We start from the raw sequence: 16,070 nt of genomic DNA, 5'->3' as shown, positions 1-16,070 counted from the left end.
ATGAAATTTATTATTTCTCTTATTTAATTATGGTTTTAGTGTTAAATAAAATGTCCAAAATAATCATGGATTGATGGGTTCACCAGGTTGATGACTTGGTGAATGAAACCCCACAAGTGAACAAAATTCATATATTGTTTAAGTTCCTAGTTCGAAATCATTGAAGTGGACATAAATGATTTTAATAAATGGACTAGCATGTAAGATTGATTGGATAGCGCAGTTTCATGGGCTATAGGGGCATAGTGATGCTCGGTCAATCACTTGGATATACATGAATGATGCATGATCTAACTACTGACCTACTTTGAAGTTCAAGTATAGAGCTTCTAGATATATTAGTGGATTCTTTTGACATGAGTGGAACATTGATTCTATTCAATGGTTGATTTAACTGTGGTACATTCAAACTTCTTCCCGTAACTGGAGATTATAAAGGATGTTTCCTGGTTACTTCAAAAGTTGAGTGGGAGCTTTGTTGCTGCAAGATTGGATTGAGTCTACCTATTAAATTAGGAAATGTGTCATGGCCGCTTGAAGTGGGAGAATTCAGAAAATACATGGCCGCGTTCAAATGTATTACTCAGTAATCATTTGTTTTGTAATTCGAACTCAGATTTCAAGGAACGATTTGTAGATTAATATGATCTCGACATGGGATGCAATTAAATTATCAAATCGACACACATTGACTTAAGGAATTTGAATATTGCGCACTTGTCTCAGACAAGTGGGAGATTGAAGGAATTATGTCTTCAATAAGTGCAAATACTAGATATATTAAGGATCACTTATTATGGAGATAATAAGTTCATTCTTTTGAGTCGTCATTGTCTGTTGCTAGATATAATAAATGATTTTTGGGCTACTTAAATAGCCCAAAGCCCAATAGAATGGATCATATGAGGTCACACAACAAGGGTATTGGGTTAAACAAGTAAGAGGCCCATTAAGTTGCCTGACAAACCATATGGAGTATTGGGCAAGAGTAGTTTGATTAGGACAATGAGTTTGGGCTTGACATGGATTATTATTTAGAGACATGGACTCTTATTTAGAGATATGATCTATAAATAAGATCCACGACTTAGATTGAAATAACAATTTGACAAGTCAGTTAATTCAAGCAACCAAGTCCTAAACCCTAATCTCTCTCTTTCTCTCTCTCTCTCTCTCCCCCGTTTGTACGGCCGGCCACCCTAAGTGGCGCGTGTGGTGCTCGTTCGTGGTGGTTCGTGGTTAGTTCGTGTTTCTCTCTTCTCTGTAGAAGGTTGATTGAAAGGTTAGATCACAACTAACTAGCAGTAGCGGAGGTTTAATCTGTACCCGTGGACCAAGTAAAGGAATCACGTTTGGGGTTCTTTGTCTCCCGTTGTTCTTGCTCGATTGCTAGTGGAATCACGCTTCAAAGGTATTATTAATTGTTCTTTATGTGTTATGCATTGATCTTGGTGTTTAGATGCTTATGAATATGATTCATGCAATTCCGCTTGTAGTATCTAAAATCTTACATTATCTTGAGGAGAGCTGAAGGTAATCCGCAACTAACCCAATTAAGTTTTCAGAATATTTTCCACTATATATATATTTTCAGAGTATCAACTTTCTTGTATTACTATTTCCAACAATGTACGGAGTATAATTTTAACGTATTCGTAAATTATGAAATCATAATTATCACCTTCTAAACCCAATTTAAAGATCATATATTAATTATACGGGTGATGGGTTTAGGCAAGTGGATCAGAAGGAGCGGATAAATGCACGTAAACCTTCATCCAATCCGTTTTTATTCCTAAACCGATCGAATCAACATAATACAAAGTATGAGCTTTGAATTACTCGTAAGTAAAGGAGTTACAAACTTACCTCAATCTACCTGACTCGAAAAAAATTAAATTTAATTATTGTCTTCTTTGAACACAATACCTTAGCCTAAGTCAAATTTAAAAATAGACCTACTCAATTTTACCTAACCAGATCCAAATTCCTAATTGACACCTCTGCTTGTAAGCCCAATTGGGTCGGTTTCACACTTCGCTTAAGACTTCCCATTCTCCATAGTTGATAAACAATATTAGGGTTTTTCTCCCTCCTCTTTTTTTACCTCCTCATCTCCACTCTCTCCCTCTCAATCTTCTTCCCTTCAACAAACACAACGATGGTGTCCTTCGAAGTCGGCTTCGTCCCCTTCAACCCAGATGGCTGGGGTCCACCAGAAACCACTACCACAACCACCGCCACAACCCCATCTACCACCACCGTCCCCAGCAACGTCCCCTTCGCCCCTTTTTCTCGCTCCGACAAACTCGGCCGAATCGCCGATTGGACTCGCAACCTCAACAACCCCTCCAACCGTCGCAACAACGCCAACGACTCCGTCTTCGATTTCACCGGCGATGATTCCTTCGCCGCCACACTCGCCGCCGATGAAGACTCCTCCTTCCGCCTTGTCGACGGTAAACCCCCTCCTCGCCCTAAATTCGGCCCTAAATGGCGCTTCCATCATCACCACAACAACCCATCTCGCCATCTCCCTCAACGCCGCGACGAAGAAGTCGAAGCTCGTAAACGTGAGGCGGAGAAGGAGCGTGCTCGCCGTGATCGGCTTTACCATAATAATCATCGTATTGGGGGTGGACAGCATCAACGCCGCGAAGCCGCGGTGTTTAAGTCATCGGTTGAAATTCAGCCTGAGTGGAATATGCTTGAGCAGATTCCTTTCTCGACTTTCTCCAAGTTGTCCTTCTCTGTTCCTGAGCCTGAAGATCTTCTGTTTTGTGGGGCGCTTGAGTCTTATGATAGAACATATGACCGCCTTACTCCGAAGAATGAGCGTAGGTTGGAGAGGTTTAAGAATCGGAACTTCTTCAAGGTTACAACTACTGATGATCCTGTGATTAGGAGGTTGGCTAATGAGGACAAGGCTACTGTTTTCGCTACTGATGCGATATTGTCGACGCTTATGTGCTCGCCAAGGAGTGTTTATAGCTGGGATATCGTGGTTCAGAGGGTTGGGAATAAGCTCTTCTTTGATAAGAGAGATGGGTCTCAGTTGGATTTGTTGTCTGTTCATGAGACTTCTCAGGAACCGTTACCAGAGTCCAAAGATGATATCAATTCTGCTCATTCTTTGAGTGTTGAGGCTGCTTACATCAACCAGAATTTCTCTCAGCAGGTTTTGGTTAAAGAGGGGAAGAAGGTGAGCTTTGAGGAGCCGAACCCGTTTGCAAATGAGGGAGAAGAGGTGGCTTCTGCTGGGTATAGGTATAGAAGGTGGAAGCTTGATAGTGATATGTATTTGGTTGCTAGGTGTGAGCTACAGAGTGTGCTTGAGAGTAATAATCAAAGGCAGTTTTTGACACTTAATGCTTTGAATGAATTTGATCCCAAGTATTCCGGGGTTGATTGGAGGCAGAAATTGGAGACTCAAAGAGGTGCTGTTTTGGCTACTGAATTGAAGAACAACTCTAATAAGATGGCTAAGTGGACTGCTCAGGCGCTTTTGGGTGGTGCTGATTTGATGAAGTTGGGGTATGTTTCGAGGGTTCATCCCAGGGATCATTTTAACCATGTGATTCTTGGTGTTGTTGGATATAAGCCTAGGGATTTCGCGGCTCAGATTAATTTGAACATGGCTAATATGTGGGGAATTGTTAAGAGTATTGTTGATTTGTGTATGAAGCTGAATGAGGGCAAGTATGTGCTTGTTAAGGATCCCTCGAAGCCCCAGGTTAGGATTTATGAGGTGCCTGCTGATGCTTTCGAGAACGATTACGTCGAGGAGCCATTGCCTGAGGAGGAGCAAGCTCAGCCTCCTACCGAAGATGCTGCTAATGGCATTTCTTCTGAAATTAGTGTGGCTGCCACCGATGTTGAGGACAAGGAGATTACTGCCGTACCTTAAGAGGGGTATGGGATTCTATCTAGCTTTGTAGCTTGTTGTTCCATGTTCTTTTATTATGTATTCTTGAGATTGTTATTATGCTGCTTCATGTTTGTTCTAGTTATTTGCATACTTTGTAAGACTTATTTGTGCTCATGCTATATGTAGCTTATTTATTTAGTTGGTCTGTCTCCTTCAGCTTTTTGTATTCTTTATTATAAATTATTGGTTATTGAAGTCTGGTTTTGAATAGCTCACAAACCTTTAGAGCGTTGGATGAAGCTTTATTAGCCTGATATTGTTCTTTATTTCCCTCCATGACTGTATTTTTAATGACTGGCTATAAAAAAAGTTTAAAATAACTGCTCCCAAATACCACATCGCCTGTTTTTCTTTAATGCACCATACAGTAGAAATCTTTATTCAGTAATTCAATAAGAAAGCGTACTGACACTCACAGACTTGTCAGTTTCACTCACCTTTGGCTTCAGAATTAAAGGAGTCATCAATGCATTCAATTTTTTGAACAAACACAATTTTTTTGACACAATTAGTTTCCAATTTAAATATTATACAGCGGGAAAAAAACCAAAGAATTACTGGGTATGTACTTGCTCGATTTTCAGAGATTTTGACGTAGGAGCTAGTTTTAGTAGCTTGTAAGTTTAAGCATCCCCCTTGACCTCCAAGTGAGTCAAGTTCTTAAAGGTTAGTAGCTCTTTCTCATAATAAATAAGTTTGCATTGAGATAAACATTTTGCCGTCAAATTTACAAAAAATAAGCCAATATGTATGGATAGTTGTTATAAGGAGTATAAACTTACCTTGCTATAAGCCACAAAGTACATACCCTGGAAACCTTGTTTATAAGATAACAAATACCTTGATTATTATCATAATTGTTACTAGCACCATAAACTTAATGTGAAATATTAAGATTTGCCTCACTCAGCAAATCTAGATTATCAACTGTATATTACGTTACTCCACTCACTTTAATGCTAATACATGAGGTGCATGTTTGTATTGATTTGCACTGTCACGTATATCTAATGTTTTTAACGTTAAACTCTTCGTGTGAATGTTTCATCCCAACCATTACGTTATTTGATATAGAGTTCTTTGAAAGTTGGGTGATAACAACCTCTTCATATACTCATTACCATTAAGTTCTACTCGATTAAGGAGATGATCTCAAGGCTTGTTAATTGAAAAGTATCTGGTGAATCCTCTATTTTAACACCTAGTAATTTCAAAATCAATAAAATCAGTAGCCTCTTACAACAAATCAGCTCTAAAAACTTGCAACTTTGACACAAATTAAAAATCAAGGAGCTCAAAATAATATTTTTGCTGCGTTCAACCATGAGTCCATCACTCGAAATTATTCATATCATTATTGCAAGAGGATTCATATCGGAAACATCGTAAATAGGATGCATTGTTCTGAACTAGAACCTAATTCTTGTTAGTATTCATTCGTAAGCATTCTATACATTGCCATCTTTTCACCTCGGCCAAGCTTTGATCAATTATTGAAATTAAAATTCAAAACATGAATTGCATGAGTATCCCCTTAGAAAACATAGATTACACTATTAATTTGCATGACTCAATCTTGTGTCATATACTTCCTTTCTTACCTATGAAGTCTGTTGCCTTTAAGACCAGCGTATTGTCAAAAAGAGATGCCATAATAGAGCTTGATCCTTTGATGGGATTGTTACCACCACTGTGCAATGAGATGAAGATTTAGTACGACAATTTTGTGAGCAAAGTTCTACTTCATAGCGATACATCCTATTACAAGGTTTTTGATATAAATTCTTTTGCGATGATGATCCAAATAATTTCGAGTCATGATTGTATGATACAAAGAAACATGAATATTTTGAGCTTAACTTGATTTTTAATTTGCGTCAAAGTTTTAAGTTTTTGGAGCTGATTTGGTGTAAGAGGCTAGTTATTTTGAAATTACTTAAGCCTTGAGATCATCCACTTTACTTGAGATTGTTTACTCAACTCTTTAAGAGCTCTTTATCGAAGAATGTAATGGCTGGTGTGAAACTCTCCGCGTTAAAGACATTAGAAATACGTGACACTGCACATCAATATGAACATGCACCTTCATGTATTAGCATCAAAACAACAAATCTTGAGTACCTTTGTATTGAAAATGCAGTAACACATATAGTTGATTATCTAGATTTGCTGATTGAGGCAAATCATAATATTGCAGATAAAGTTGTTTATTTTAGTAACAATTATGATAATTATCAAGGTATCTGTTTTGATGGTTTAAGCTCTAACCACTAAAGAAAGCTTTTGTATTCAATAAGAAAGCATACTGATACATATTTAAGTTTGTTCAGAACCTTCTTTTCGTGGTACCTCTCACTTTGCTCTGCTTCATTTTGACCTCCAATTCTTTCCTGGCTTTCTTTGACTTCTTAGGTGTTTTCTCTGTTACTGCTTGAGTAACAACAGAACCATCTTATTCAGTACTGTTGGTACCTCTCTCACCTTCCTCATCTTCATTTTGGGTTTTTTCATCTCTGTACCTTCAACCTCCAATTCTTTTCTGGCTTTCTTTGACTTTTTAGGTGTTTCCTCTGTTTATGCAGTACTCCATTTGCACTCAGAACCATTCAGTACTTCCTTTGCACATTTTGTAAATGTTATTAGACGAAAAAAAAAAAAAAAAACCCGTCTCTTTTTCACATAAGCCTTCCCATTTTCAGCTGAAGAAATATCATGTCGTGAGGCCCCATTTGAAAGACCATTCTCTTTGCCATCCTCAATACTTTGTCATTTGGATCTTTAGTTTCGGTAATGTTTTCTGTAGAGTCTTTATTGTTACAGACCCTTCCTCAGGTGTATTAGGCAGGTTACGCTGCTGTTTTGCAGCTAAGGCTTAGGCTTTAGGCTCTTTAGCTATGTGCTTTTTTCCATCAGCATGCAAAAGCAAAGCCTGCTGGATAGTGTCTTTGGTGTTGCAGAGACTGCATATCAAATGTATGCATTAATCACATATGGTACCAAAAAACTGATTTGGCAAATTTTGAAAAAGAATTAAGGTTCCTTATAGGAAAAAAAAAAAAAAGAGCTTCAGTCAACTTCAGTTTCAATATCACTGTAACCAATCTTTAAGGTATTCTGACTATCCAAGAACAAAGCAAGAAGAAAACAGCAACTAATCATCTTCATCATTGAATTCGTTTTATCTTGATTCTACTACACATTGTTCTTGCAATAGCTTTTGCTTTAGTTTTGATCAGCTGCTCACACTTTCAAACACTTCTCCCAATTTGTTTTGCATCTGCTATTTCTTTGCATGCTTCTTCTCTTGGTCTTTTCTCCTATCCATATCCCCCTCCATTCTTTTCTTGTATTCTTTCACCTATCTTTTCTGGCTAGAAACCAAACATAGAGAAACTAAGTTACTATGTGTTTTTCCCTTACAATTCTTATCCACTAAACTAAAATGAGCCTTAGTGTAACGTCTGTTATTCATTTCCTTGTTTCCCTTTTCGAGACACATGCCTTCTCCCTAGGTCCACCTTCTCATCCTTTATAGTTATCTATTTCTATATTCAATATTATAGGCTTCAATTTCTTGCTACTTCTGCTGTCGGTAGCTCTTTTTTGTGACAAGGTGGCTTGTTGTTTCTTGCCACCCCTTAGCTGGAATATGGCTGTGTAAGGTAATGGCGAGTGCCCCTTCTCTGTAGAGAGAAATAGATGAGATAATTTTCTCTGGAAACTTCGACTTCCAGATCCATTAGACCCCTTCCACACTAGATCTCATACCTCTCACATAAAAAATCTTCTATGGCTTCCATCAACTGGCCATTTCTTCCGGTTAATCTTCCTGGTATTTGTGCTCTATCTGTATGAAAGTCCCGGTGTTGTTACTTTTCTCAAAGCTGCTAAAGCAGCTTGTATTTCTTCTCAAAAATTTCAAGTACAAGTACTCCCTGTTGAGGTACCCATCGACCCCTAAACACAGGACCCTTCTCCCTCCTTTTTCCCTGGATCAACTCATTTTCGCCTTTTCATTCGAGATTTTTTTTCCCCTGATTATCTCTTTTCTTCGGAGTCCTTCAAATTCTAAGTTCCCCCCAATTTTTTACTTTGTTGTGGAAATTAAGGTTTACCCTTGCTATGAAGTATAGGGAAATTTTTTTCCCTCTTTTATAGTTACTGGCTTCCTCGGATTAGGGTTTTCCATTTTCATTGGCTATTCCAGACACAGTGGAATTTGGGAAAAGCAATTCACGTCTCTCTGGAAGAATTGGGCGGCGCTCCTTACTGCTGATGTTCTTATCATCTCATGACGCCTGGGAATTCAGCTTTCATCTTCTATCTATGTCCTTTTGTTGGTTCATGCCTTTTCTTTGATATATGTTTCCTCATATACCTGCTTGTGGCATTTTCTTTTTGATTATTTTTGTTTAATAAGCTTACCATTAGCATCTTGTACTCTGAAATAGGATTTATGCTTGTTTATATTATCCTGCCTCTTATTTCGTTTGCTCGTGAATTATGCCTTGATCTAATCTGTGTCAAGGGGATGTTCTAATTTTTTGTACTGATTTTGGGCTGCTTTTTGTTATGTACCTCTTTGCTGCCTATTTCTTTTGAGGGAATTGTTTTGTATGGGTCATCGTTTTTAACTTTATCTGCTTTTTACAAACTTTATTTGTTGATTATAAATTTGATAAGACAAATGTTTTGTCAAAGCTTGTGTTTACATACCACACTGTATGTATTCTTTTTCTCTGCCATTATGTGAGCTTTGTAAACACCATGAGGTTTCAGACATTTATTTGCCCATATTTTCTACATATTAACTACGGAGTATCAGATTAGTTACTTTGGTATTATCTTTTTAAGATGGTTTTGTGTCTATTTTGTGATGTTGACAGTATATATGGTTTTGACTCTTGTACCTCATAAAGAACTTTCTTGACATTGGGTTTTGACTTTGACTTTGACTTTCACCTATTTAATAGACCTTTGTCTGACATTGGTTATAAGACCCACTAATTTCATAATTCTTATTTGTTGCTTTGGAATAGAAAAAGAAATTTCTAGTGAAACTTAGCTCTCCAATTATCTATGGTGTTAACTGTAGTCTTTTTCTTCCAAGATCTATTTACTGCAGTTTTTTTAAGACTTGGTCTCTTTTTGCTCTTCATCTTACCTGTAACTTATGGTATATTTCGTCCAAAAACAAAAAACTTATTGGTATATAGCATGATCTCTAGAACTATTTCTCTTTATTGAAGAGTTATCCTTGTTTTATCTTATTTCTAGCGACTTTTCTTATTGTTGTTGGTTTTTACCCTTTGAATCTTGCTAGTACTAATGGCATTTTTTTTTTATCTTATTTCAGAACTTATACCCGGAACTCTACCAATCATCATGAATCAGTCCTGTCTACAGTGTCTCCTTATCGAAATCCCCCCCCCCCCCCCCCCCCCCCCCCCCCCCCCTTTGATATGCATATCTATTGAAAAAACTTTGCTGTGGTGTTAGGGTTGATTATGCAGATTCACAAACAGAAAAATGTTGTTGATTTTGCAGTCAATGTAACCAGTGGTCCTTGATTTTGTAGTTTTTTTAATCTCTGTTGTAGTTGATATTTTATTAACATATAGAGCTAATCGAAGAGTTTTAATGAACCTCAATTTTTGCTTGTGCCAATAATCGTTTTTTGTGTGTTATGAAAACATGTACAAAGTTTGATTTAAATGTGGATTTAACTTGTATGATTTTAATCTGGAAGTATAGTTTAGATTTCATTTAAGTTGAAGCTGCACGTACTGTAGTAGTATTCGTTGGAATTTGATATGATATGATAGATTTCAAGGTTTATCTCGTTGATCAAATTATCTCAAGCTTTGATTGTTGTTGGGAAAATTCTCAATTTTTGGTGATTATTTCTGAACATAATTCAAACAAACTTAGAAGCCAGACTCTTGACACCTACCTCATCAAAACCATCTATTCTAGTTTCCCTCCTCAATCCATCTTAAACACTAATGATTTCATAACGTTGACTCAGATAACCTCCACCATCTGTTGGAGGACGAGGGTAACAGGCTAACAGGAGGGTATAGTAGAGAGGTAATCGGAGAAGGGAAGGAAAAAATGTGGGCAAACACCTAAGAAAGGGACGAGGAAAAGAGTGGTAGCATTGTATTAATCGATGGGAAAAGAGAGATGGGGAAGAAGGGTATTAATTGGTCAATTCTTGATGTTATCTAAAAACTCTTACAGCTTGTTTGGATAAGAAGAAATGGAGGGAAAGGAAGAGAAGGGAAAGGGAGGGGGATTAAATCCATTGTTTGGATAACAAACAAAAGGGAGTGAGGGAAATGGAGGGGAAGGAAATGAAGGGAAAAGTTTTGTTTGATTGTTAATGAAAAAAATCCTTCCAAATTTGAAAAGATTTGGAAGGAAAACATATGATTAACATTCAACTGGAGTACTGCATTCAACCTATTATATAATCTTTCTCCTCTATTATTTTCTCTTTCCTCCTCCATACTAGCATACTGTTCTCACGATTATTTTCCCCCAAATTCTAGGGTTTTGGCATTTTTAATTTATCTCTTTCAATCTCTTGAATTTTCAAGGTGAGACCAATTAATTCACCAAGTTATTCTACTCTGCTTCTCACAAATTTTATCCTCCAATTTCTAGGGATTTGCTGCTCTTCTTCATTGCTAATGTTTAATTGATTTTCAATTCGTTTATTTTTTTTTATGTATTTCTTTATTTTTTTTTTGTTTGAAAATCAGTTTTGGAAAATTTGTTTGAAAATCAATATGATGTTTTAGATTAATTTACATAAGAATTTTTTTTTTTTTTTGGAAGAACATAGGATATTAAATTATTTGTTTGAGTTTTGCTGGATTTTAATGACGTTTATCAATATATATTTTTTTTAAATCAGGTTTATATTATAATACAAATAACTACAATATTTTTTCTGAAAGATTAGTATAATGTTGAATGCAAGCAACCCACATATAAGAAAAATAAAAAAAAATGGTGAATGTTCCTCCCTTTTCTCCTTTATCCAAACAAGGAAGGTTTAATTTCTTCTTCCCTCCCCTCCCATTCCCTCCCCTCCCATTCTCTTCCCTCCTATCCCTACCCCTTCCCTTCCTGCTAGTGTATCCAAACAAGCTGTTAATTTAACCATACTTTTAGAAGGGAGTAATGACACTACCTGTGTACTCAGATTTGCCTATTAGTTTTGACTGTTTAATTACTTTTCTTGTCCTTAAATAATCTTTATGTTAGATTTGAGCATACAGAGTATGTCTTTACATAATTTTCCAATTTTTTAAAAGTCATCAAACCTTAAATTTTCAACATAGTTTGGTAGTTGAAACTTTTGTTATAATATACGAAGTATTAATATTTGTATTTTTTATCATGACCATTGTGATTTGTGACGGATGAGGTTCATAGCAAGATAGAGAGGGAGGTGGATTGTGGAAGAAGATGTGTTAGTTAAGTATATATATACGGAGATTATGAGATGTGAAATGATAATCTAACAACTTTAATTTTCATATTTGAGAAATTATATTGTATTTCTATTTGATAAACATAATTACTTTACTTTTCTGTTAAATGGTACTATATAGTTGTTGAATATCTTAAATCATAACAAATAAAAATTTATATATGGTCCTAATGTAAATCTTTTTTTTTTTTTTAAATTTAGGAGAATAATTAACACATCAAAACTTTTTACATACAAAAATGTAGAGAGAGTAATACCCTCAAAAAATATTACAGAGCATAAAATTATCAAAAAAATTGGATTTCCTAATTGATAGATAAGATTGGATTATTATTATTACTCCGTATTTTTTTGAACAAGATTGGATAATTTTTTAATAATCAACAAAATATTGGATAATTAGAAAACAAGTTTTCCTACTCCGTATAAAAATTACCAAAATTCCTACCGTAAATAAAATTTAATCCCACGTTTTCCCCCATTGATAAGGAAATTAAAGACGTGTCAAAGTTCTCGTCACACCCCGACACGCAACTATAAAAATATCGTCGTTTCGTCATATAAACCATCACATAATAACATCCTCGTAATTTCCCAATCTCTCTCTAAAAACCTTCATCTTCCTCTCTTTCTCTTTCTTCAATGGAGGTTTCACTTTCAGCAATGGCGGACACAATTTCTCTCTCTCACCAACTCTTCATCACCGACTCTCTTCGCACCTCCTCCGTCATCTTCCCTACCGACGCCGTTGCTCCTCCTCCCGTCAGATCTCGCTCCGCTTCTTGCACCTCTGCGCGCCGTACTCTCCTCAAGCGCCGCCGTCGCACTCGCCGCCGATCTCCCCCTTCCGACGGCAAGGATGACGGCGGATTCTTCGGAGGCGATGATAGCGGTTTTTTCGGTGGTTTTGGCGGCGGAAGTGGCTGGAATTCCGGTTTTGGAGGAGGTGGTGGTGGTTTTAATTGGGATGATTGGTCTTCGTCTTCTTCGTTTCCTGATGATCCGGCTTTCGATTTCGTCTACGAGGTTTTGTGTTGGATTGTTTTCTCAAATTGCTTGCATTTTGCTTTCAAAAAGCTTGTTCGTTTGATTACCGAGGAGAGAGAGAAGGTTCCTTTGAGAATGGAGGTTTGCTGATGGTTTACCGGTAGTTTTATTCGTTCTGATTAATTGTATATAATTGTACAAATTTAATTCTATTTCTAGAACATATTTCTGTTTTAATTGTACATATAGTAGTGAATTTATTCATAATTTGCGGAAATTATTGTTCCTTAAATTGCTTTGAATCGATTGAAAATTTGCCTAGATTACTGTTCCTGAAATTGCTGTGAATTGATTGATAATTTTCCGGGATTATTGTTCCTTAGATATTTTTGTATTGATTCTTAATTTGCTGAAGTTATTGTTCCTTGAATTGCTGTGAATTGATTGATGATTTGCTGAAATCATTTTTCCTAATTTGTTGAAGTTATTGTTCCTTGAATTGTTGTGAATCGATTGATTTTTTTAATGAAATCATTGCTCCTTTATATTGCTGTGAATTGATTGAGTAATTGTTGAATACTCGTTTCTTAACTTTGGTCTTGAATTTGATTTTTAATGTGTGAAATATATTGTTCTTAATGCATGATAGTCGTGATTGTGTTTGTGGTTTGATCGTAGCTGGGTTTATTTTTTGGTGGCATAAGAGCTTGTGTTGAAGTTGGATAACCATCGCAGTTTTTTCTCAAGGCTTTAATTGAGATATTGAACTTATACACCAACAATTTTCATTATGATTTCAATGGTTTTTGGGTATTTTTGGCGGGGTTCATTATGTAGTAGGGGCATCGTCTTTGAGGTTCAATTCTCCCAGTTGTAATGGCTTGAGAGAGAATCTAGAGAGAGAGGGAGAAAATATAGAAAAAGAACCAAAAGATGCTCATGCCTTCAACACAGACCTCAAACAAACCCATCACCAGCGCCAACTCTACAAGCTCTGTTTAGACCCGACCGACTTGAGTTGAAAAACATTCGATTCAGATTTTCTATTCGTAGAGACACAATAACCCATCACCAGCTATTTCATTCTGCCACCATGCCCTCCATCGTCTGCAAGAAGAAAATATCACATAGCCAAGGTTGTCACGAGCCATCACACCAACTCCGACCCACCCTTCATCAGACAGGGAAGCATCGGAGTTAGTCTTCACCCAGCCATCATTGGGGGCACCCAAACCTTCGAGCTACCACAAGGGACAGCTTCACCCAGCCATCAGTAGGGCGCACCCAAGCCTTCGAGCTACCACAAGGGACAGCACTGAATTCGAAGTGCTTTCCCCCTGGAATACCCTCACATTTCAGTCAAGCCAAATGCCCCACATCAGGTAGATACCGAGAATTTTCTTCTCATTTTGCACATCTTTCCAACTCTCTACTAAATTACAAGCCGAGTCCATCTTATCATACTTCCTCAACTCACTGCAATCGAGTTTTGACCACGGCCCCTGCACTCTTTGGCAATCAACAAAAGCGTGTCTCCATGTTTCTTCTTCTTTCTCGCACCACGGGCATAGAGCATCCTCAGTCAAATGTCGAAATTTGGAGTGTCTCAGTGCAGAACCTCCATAAGAAGTTTCGAGCTTTTGGTCGAACATTGAATTTCCATATATCAACCCAGGCATTATGGAAGGTGTCAAGATCACAGACCTTCCCAATCATGTAAGTTGATTTAACAGTGTATTCCCCGTTTTTCAAGAAGGCCCAAGCTAATTCATCCTTCATATAGCTTTCATTTAGTGGAATGGACAGTATGCATTGTAAATCCCTATCATTGAAATTTGCCCGAATAAGATCAAGGTCTTATTCCCAAGTCTTAGAGTTGATAAGTTCACTAAATGCATTTCGACTGGTCACTAGTTGCAAAACGGCCCCTATCATCTACTAGCCATGGATCTAGAGGTGGGCAACGTGCCATGTCGGGCCGCCGCGGGCCGTGCCTGGTGGTGGCTTATGCCGTGCCTGCATCTTGGCGTGCCGTGCCATGCCGGGCGACCATTTAGCACACCCCAGCCCACGGCGTGGCACGGTCCACATGCCGCGCGTACCGTGCCGGGCATCGGGCCGTTCATAATTTTTTTAATTTTTTTAAAAGTGAATATACTATTTAGATAATTTTATTAATTTATGTTTATGTTTTTTTTTTATTTTATTATTATATTATTATTGTTCTTTTTATTATTCTTATTTTTTATTATTATAGTTCTTTATTATTAATTATGTTATTTTATGGCCGTGTCTAGCATGCCATGCTGGCGGGCCAAACTATTGTGTCGTGCTCGTGCCGGATTCTTGAAATCGTACTCACGACACGGCCCACGGCCCACTCATCGGTCACCGTGCGGGCTAATCTCGTGCTAGCCAGTGTTGCGACGGCACGACCCATGCCCACCTCTACATGGATCAGACCAATCTTTATATCTTGTCCATTGCCAACACTCCAAATCAAACTCTCCTTCACAAGTGCTTTCAAGCTCCAGCTACTACGCCAAGAAAAACTACCCCCATTACCCAAGTACGACTCAAGAAGATCATAATGGGGGTAATATTTGACCTTCATCGCTGGACTAAGGAGAGAAGTGGTGTTACAAGTTAGCCTCCAAGCTTGTTTGCCTAATAGTGCATCATTGAAAACCGATAAATAAGTCACAAAAGCCCATACCACCAAGGCACTTTAGAGTGCAAAGGTAATCCCAACTCTTCCAATGAATTTGCTTTTTTGCTTCACTTTGCCCCCACCAGAATTTGGCCATGACTGAATGGATTTTATGGATGACCTCAACCGGAAACTTGTAGACCCCCATTAAATACGTAGGATTGGTTTGAATGACCGTTTTCAAGAGAATTTCTTTCCCGACTTGAGAAAGTAATTTTTCCTTCCTACCTTGTAGTTTTTTGGGCCTCGAAAATACTTTTTTATTTTTTATTGTCCCAAAATGTTAGGATACCAAGGTATTTTTCATGTTTGTCCACATGCCTATGTTATGGATGCTCAAAATCTCCTCCTTTTGCTCTTTCCGTACTCCTCCACTAAAGGACACTTTCGGTTTTTCATAATTGATTTTTTTACCCCGAAGCTGCTTCATACTGGTTAAGAATGTCAACAATGACTAAGTACTTCGTTTGGTTGGCCCTAGTAAAGAGTAGGTTATCATCTGCAAAAAGAAGGTGAGACACCCCGACCCATTTCTACTAGCCTTGTACCATGAATCTTGCTTATCGACACCTTATGTTGGATCATGTGAGAAAAAGCTTTTGCTACAATAATGAAGAGATATGGAGATAGCGGGTCTCCCCGATGTAAACCCCTTTAAGGAGCTATAGAACCGCCAACTTCACCATTAATGATGAACGAGTATCTCATCAAACTCACCAATTACATCACCATGTTAACCCTCCTTCTGTTGAATCCCATTTTCAGTGATAGTTGTCTCAAGAAATCTCATTCAACTCTATTATACGCCTTACTTTAAATAGTGGGGTGTTAAGACAAATCCGTTATTTTAAGTAGCGATTTTACCCCTATTAAAAAAAGTAGCGGTTTTACCCATTTTAACTATAGAACTTACACTTTTGTCCTTGCTTTTTTTATACTGG

The 16,070-nt window shown here is 37.5% G+C and overlaps 1 pseudogene across 1 annotated transcript; it reads left to right on the top strand.

Moving 5' to 3' along the window:
* The first annotated feature begins 2,070 nt into the window (after positions 1 to 2,070).
* LOC145583118 (eukaryotic translation initiation factor 3 subunit D pseudogene) lies at positions 2,071 to 9,364 on the top strand (annotated as a pseudogene). Its single transcript, XR_014100058.1, has 2 exons — positions 2,071 to 3,912; positions 9,285 to 9,364. The product of XR_014100058.1 is annotated as a eukaryotic translation initiation factor 3 subunit D pseudogene (transcript).
* Positions 9,365 to 16,070: the final 6,706 nt, after the last annotated feature.

Source organism: Chenopodium album, chromosome 15, assembly GCF_948465745.1.
Source record: "Chenopodium album chromosome 15, dcCheAlbu1.1, whole genome shotgun sequence".
Classification (NCBI taxonomy): domain Eukaryota; kingdom Viridiplantae; phylum Streptophyta; class Magnoliopsida; order Caryophyllales; family Amaranthaceae; genus Chenopodium; species Chenopodium album.
The sequence above is the reverse complement of the archived record's forward strand: the minus strand, read 5'-3'. Positions and strand labels throughout refer to the sequence as shown.